This window comes from Dermacentor silvarum, chromosome 8 (assembly GCF_013339745.2).
Source record: "Dermacentor silvarum isolate Dsil-2018 chromosome 8, BIME_Dsil_1.4, whole genome shotgun sequence".
Taxonomy (NCBI): Eukaryota; Metazoa; Arthropoda; class Arachnida; order Ixodida; family Ixodidae; genus Dermacentor; species Dermacentor silvarum.
In genome coordinates, this window is record NC_051161.1 from 85,147,939 (window position 1) to 85,153,505 (window position 5,567).

Sequence of the window (5,567 nt, forward strand, 5' to 3'; positions counted from 1 at the left end):
GGACGCTCTTCGACGTTGTCGTCTTCCATCCAGCACGGAATTCGCCTCCGCGCGCGCATTGCTTGTCGCCTGCTTCACGTTTGTCTCCACATACCGCACCGTGTCGCGCAGTCCACACATCACAGAGAGATAACGGCAGAAATAGAGTCAAAGCAGTTTCGAATAGCTTTACGTTATGGCGCCCCTAACGTACAAGCCTGATTTGATGGCGATTACACAGTCGGGACTGCATCGGCACGTACTTGAATTGGAGATCTGCTTATACATAGAAAGGTGACAGTTTGGGTTATCTGGTATTGCATAGTTTAATGAGATTAAAAGCGTAAAAGAAGACTCGACGACCACAAATATGCCTGCCCAGGTTACACCTGTACATGTTCCTCGACGTCCGTGTCTTCTTTTGCGCTTATGCTATCGTAATAAGGCGGGAGAAGAATGGACTGGGTTTTGAAGCTATTTTCATATGAAGTGACTACTATTCTGGAAATAAATGTGAAACAGGCAGGTGGAACTACCGTGAGACAGAGACAGACAGACAGAGACAGATGGACGAATTGGCCGATGGATGGCAAGGTTCTTTGCCCTTGATTGCCATGTTTCCCGAAGAACAAAGTAGGATTGTATTCACAAACATATTTCGCGAGGATTTTTTGTAAGAGCCAGTTACAGCTAATTGTGATGTCGGACATAATTTTAAACAGCCCTTAAAAATAAATAGCTTTAGGCATTCGGCCACTCTTGTTTTGCTCAGGACTCATACTGCAAATACTTGAACCGACAAGTGCCACTTGATAAGTATTAGGCCCTCACCCATCTACAACAATCTCTTTTGAGTTATTGTAATCCTTTATTTTATTTTTCTGAAAATTCGTACCAAAAGCAAACAAACTTTAAGAGGACAGAGAACCATAACTTATATGCGGTATGCTATAAAAATGTAACGTTGAATGCGTTGTTGTTCCAAAACTAAGCAGAATTCCGGGAAACTCTGTTCCTCACAAATTGCTGGTACAACCACCGTTCCATTTTTTTTGCATTTGTATACACCCTTTATACACATAGTCAGTGTGGCTGTGCGCCTTGCGATTGCTAGTTATGACATTTCAACTAATATAATAATGGTAGAGCCTGTATAAGAAACTGTGACTAAAAATTCGCCACGTTCCTGTACTCTATTTCACAGCAATTTGCTGAGGTATGTCGCAGACTGTTAGACCAAGTGGCGTTCTGAGCTAACAGCACAATTGTGACCGTTTTCAGCACTAATGAGGACTGCACCATCTTCTCATTAAACGAAGCCTTCTGTACTGAAAGAAAGTGTGACACTGTTGAAATGCGCTAAAAGCGAATAGGCAGCTTCAAGATCCTTTTTTTTTTTCGAATGCAGATGTAAAGCGCATATGAGCCGGCTCAAGCAAGCTCCTAATTGTTTGCCCTGGGGAACGGTTGCCAAGACTTGGAAGCTGCGATTCTGGCCCGTACTATTGTTTGCGGGTAAAGACTTGTTCTGTCAGTCAATTCACTCTAGCCTTTTCAATTGCGATCGCTCATTATAAGCCCACAGTCATTAAGGGAACGTGAATAAAACAAATAAATAAAAACTTGGCACTCATTTATCACGTTTGGTATGTCGCGCAGTCGGTGAAAACTTGAAGAAGGGCTTGATGAGTCTGCGTTGAGTCATTTCGCAAACTTTACTTTTTCCTGCATACACCGCTGTTCGTGGGAACAAGAGGCAGAGGTCATTAATTATACGCTTCTAGAAAATCAATAGGCGCATCGCTGCGAAACATTCTGAAAGAAGTTAGCTGCCTTATTTCTGTTGGATGTCGTCCTGGAACCCCGGTCACGCACTGCGACCGTGCGACATCGCCACACAGCGCTAATGCGCAAATGAGCTCGCTGTAAACAGTTGTGCCTTAACCATTTCTGCCGCGTTGTGATGGTAAACAATGGAGATCGTCGGACCATATCGGTGGTGATTCTGTCCCTGCGAAGTACAAAAGGATCCGCGGAAATTGTCCTCGCGGTTGTGCGCGCCAGACCAGCTTTCACAGTCAAAAGGACACATGCTTAATTGTCCCGTGCCGCCAGCCTGCACTAATTACTAGCGGCAGTCAACTAAGTAATGATGTGCCTATATTGTGCGCAATTTCACCGTGTTTAAGATAAGAACTTCTGCAAACATACAAATGCAGCGACACTGTATGAAGAGAATATTAGTCTGGGATGTTTACGTCACCCATCCTCTTTCTGTGGTTTTACGTGCCGAAACCCATTCTGATTATGAGGCACGCCATAGTGGAGGGCTCCGGATTAATTTTGGCCACCTGGGGTTCTTTAACGTGCACTACAACGCAAGCACACGGGCGTTTTTGGATTTCGTCTCCATCGAAATGCGGCCGCCGCGGCCGGGATTCGATCCCATGATCTCGTGCTTAGCAGCGCAACGCCTTAACTGACTGAGCCACCGCGGCGGGTGTCACCTATCCTCGGTCACTTATTAATAAAAGTGCATCTTCCCTTTTATTTAAAGGTTCTGCGTGTACAAAATGCTCAACTGTACGTAGAAGACTGGGTAACATAATAAAACAATATTTAGATTCACATAGTGTTCCTTCGATCGAACCAACTTACTGTATTGAGAAACAAAGTTTGAATTCTTTTAAACTGTTCTTTAGACCACTGTGAACGCGATGGCATCATTAATAAGACTGTAAAGAGTACGGCAACAGAAATCGACCTATATAAACTGAGCAATTTAGAGCGTACGTAAAATCGGTTAACTCTTTCTCATATATTGTACGTAGCCAACAAACAACACCAAGGACAACATAGGGGAAATTACCTGTACTGACTACGTGAATTAAAGCAATTATAAATTAATGGAAATGAAAATGGATGACAAAAATCAAAGCCCCTTTCTTAAAGTAAGATGGTTGAACGCGAAGCTTTCGCCCATGCAAACTGAATCAAAGTCCAAGGCCAACGATCACGCAATGAACTTAAGAAATGATGAGTGACCCGATGCGATGCATATGTGATTTGATTGCATGTTCAGCATTGTATTAACAGCGAAGCTGTTTAGGCTGGAAGGTCGTCCGGTGGTATACGCCCGAAATGTGGGCCGATCCTGGAGGTTGTGCAGAAAGGGTTCAAGCGCAATGGCACATACCCCTGTGAACTAGCGATTGGATTGGATTGGAGCGAACTTTATTTGTGCCTGCCGTTGGGCGCTCGCGCGCCCCGACGAGGGCCTACGCCGTCTACGAGGTTGCCGTTACTCGGCGCGGGTCTCCGCTCGCCGTTTGTCGGCTCGCTGGGTCCCTGCCTTTCGAGCGCCCCGAGGACCTGCTGGGCGGCCCAGAGCTGTTGGTCTTGGTCGTAGCTCTTTGCGGCTGCCTGGAGCCGCGGCGGGTTTGTTCTTGATCTTGCTTCCTCTGGATTTTTGATGCAGTCCCACAAGATGTGCGTGTGATCTGCCGTATCCCTCCGGCAGACCCTACACCTATCGGTCGGGTATGTCTCGGGGTACATGCAATGCATCAGTCCCTGGCTCGGTAGGGATCCGGTCTGGAGCTGTCTCAGTAGTACCGCCTCCGCTCGACTCAGCCTCGGGTGCGGGGGTGGGAGAGTCCTGCGAGCCAGGTGGTAGGCCTTCGTGAGGTCGTTGTAGTCCGCCATGCGGTCTTTGGCTCCGGACCACGTCGGACGGTCTGTCGCCTGGGGCACGGTTGGTTAGCGCTCGCGCCGCTGCGTGTGCCGTCTCGTTGTGGTTATCATTGGCTTCCTACGCGTCGCCCGCGTGTGCCGGGAACCACTTGATTGTTACTTTTCTGTCTTGCAGTTTGGCCGCTCGCAGTATGCGCTCGGCCTCCCTGCAGATTTGGCCTTTGGCGAAGTTTCGCACCGACTGTCTCGAGTCACTCAGCACCGTGTGGCTGTCTGCGTCGGCGATGGCCAGGGTGATGGCCACCTCCTCCACTTGTTCCGCTCCGGCGCTTCTCACGCTCACTGCCGTCCTCGTGGCGCCGGTCGACGCCTCTATGACGAGCGCTGCGAAGGAGTTCCGTTGGTATTCGGCCGCCTCCACGTAACGAGCGCTCGTCATTGGCGTGCAGGTCGATGAGCCTGCCTTGGCCATCGCCGCTCTTCTTCCCTTGTTGAACTCGGGATTCATGTTCTTGGGTATGGGGTCCATTCTGGTCTGGCATCGGACCTCTTCGGGGACGGGGAGCTTCATCTCCGCCTCGTTCGAGCGTCCTATTCCCAGGTCATCCAGTATCTTCCTCCCGGCTTTGGTCGTGGACAGTCGCTCCATTTGAGAGGTCTGTTGTGCTTCGGCTATTTCTTCGAGCCTGTTGTGTATCCTGAGTTGTGCTCGTGGACTCGAACAGGTCCAGCGCTGTCTTGTATGCTCTTCTGATGATTACGCTGATTTTGTAGCGTTCGCGTTGCAGCCATCTGTGGTAGGCTGCAACGTACGGGACGTGGCTGATGATGAAGGATTATATAGACGAGCCTGATTAAGCTCTCCTCTGTCATGCCAGTCTTCCGGGGACTGACTCGCTTGAGGAGTCGCATCGCGTTGGCCGCTTTTGCCGTGAGACGGGCGACGGTTTCACCGTTTCTTCCGTGCTTCTCGATGATCATGCCTAGGATCCTGATTTTGCCGACGTCGGGGATCACGTCGTTCGATTTGGTTACGATTCTGATTTTTTCGTATTCGCTTTGTCTGGTCTTGCCTCTGCCGTTGTTGGTAGGTGGGAGTATGAGGAGCTCCGATTTGCTCAGCGAACATCTCAGTCCGGTGCCTTCCAGCTGGTCTTCTATCGCGTCGACGGTGGCTTCGTCGACAGTGACGGTGGCTCGATGTGGGCGTCGCTGCCGCCGGTCCCCCACAGCGTGATATCGTCCGCGTAGATGGTGTGACTGACGTCTTCGATGTCCGCGAGCTTCTTGGCCGCTCCGATCATTACTAGGACAGGTTGAACAGCATCGGCGAAATGACCGATCCCTGCTGTGTGCCGGTGCTCCGAGCTTCTTCTCTTGAGTCTGTAGGTCACCTGCTCGTAGCTCGGCGGTCCTGTCCATGAGGAAGTCCTTGATGTAGTTGTAGGATCGTTCGCCCATGTTGAGCTTGGACACGGGACAGAATCGCCTAGTGTTTAACCTTATCGAAGGGGCTCTGTAGGTCGAGCCCCAGGATTGCCTTGTCGCGGGCGCTGCCGCCATCGTCGATGATTTGGCATTTGAGCTGCAGCATCGCGTCCTGCGTGCTTATGTGCTGTCTGAAGCCGATCACCATGGCCGGGGCCCTTCTTGTTCCAGGTAGTCTTGCCACCCGTTGAGCAGGACGTGCTCCAGCACCTTGGCCACGCAGGACGTGAGCGAGATGGGCCGGAGGTTTTCCATGTCCGGTGGCTTCCCCGGTTTGGGGATCAGGAAGGTCTTGGCTGTCTTTCACTGCTTTGGCAGCGCGCCCACTCTCCAGCCCTTGTTGAAGTATTTTGCGAGGTTCTCAATCGAGTCGTCGACGAGGTTCTTGAGCGCCTTTCTCGTGACGA

General features: G+C 50.3%; 1 pseudogene; it reads right to left on the reverse strand.

Moving 5' to 3' along the window:
- Positions 1-3,196: 3,196 nt before the first annotated feature.
- LOC119461534 (uncharacterized) lies at positions 3,197-5,266 on the reverse strand (annotated as a pseudogene).
- Positions 5,267-5,567: the final 301 nt, after the last annotated feature.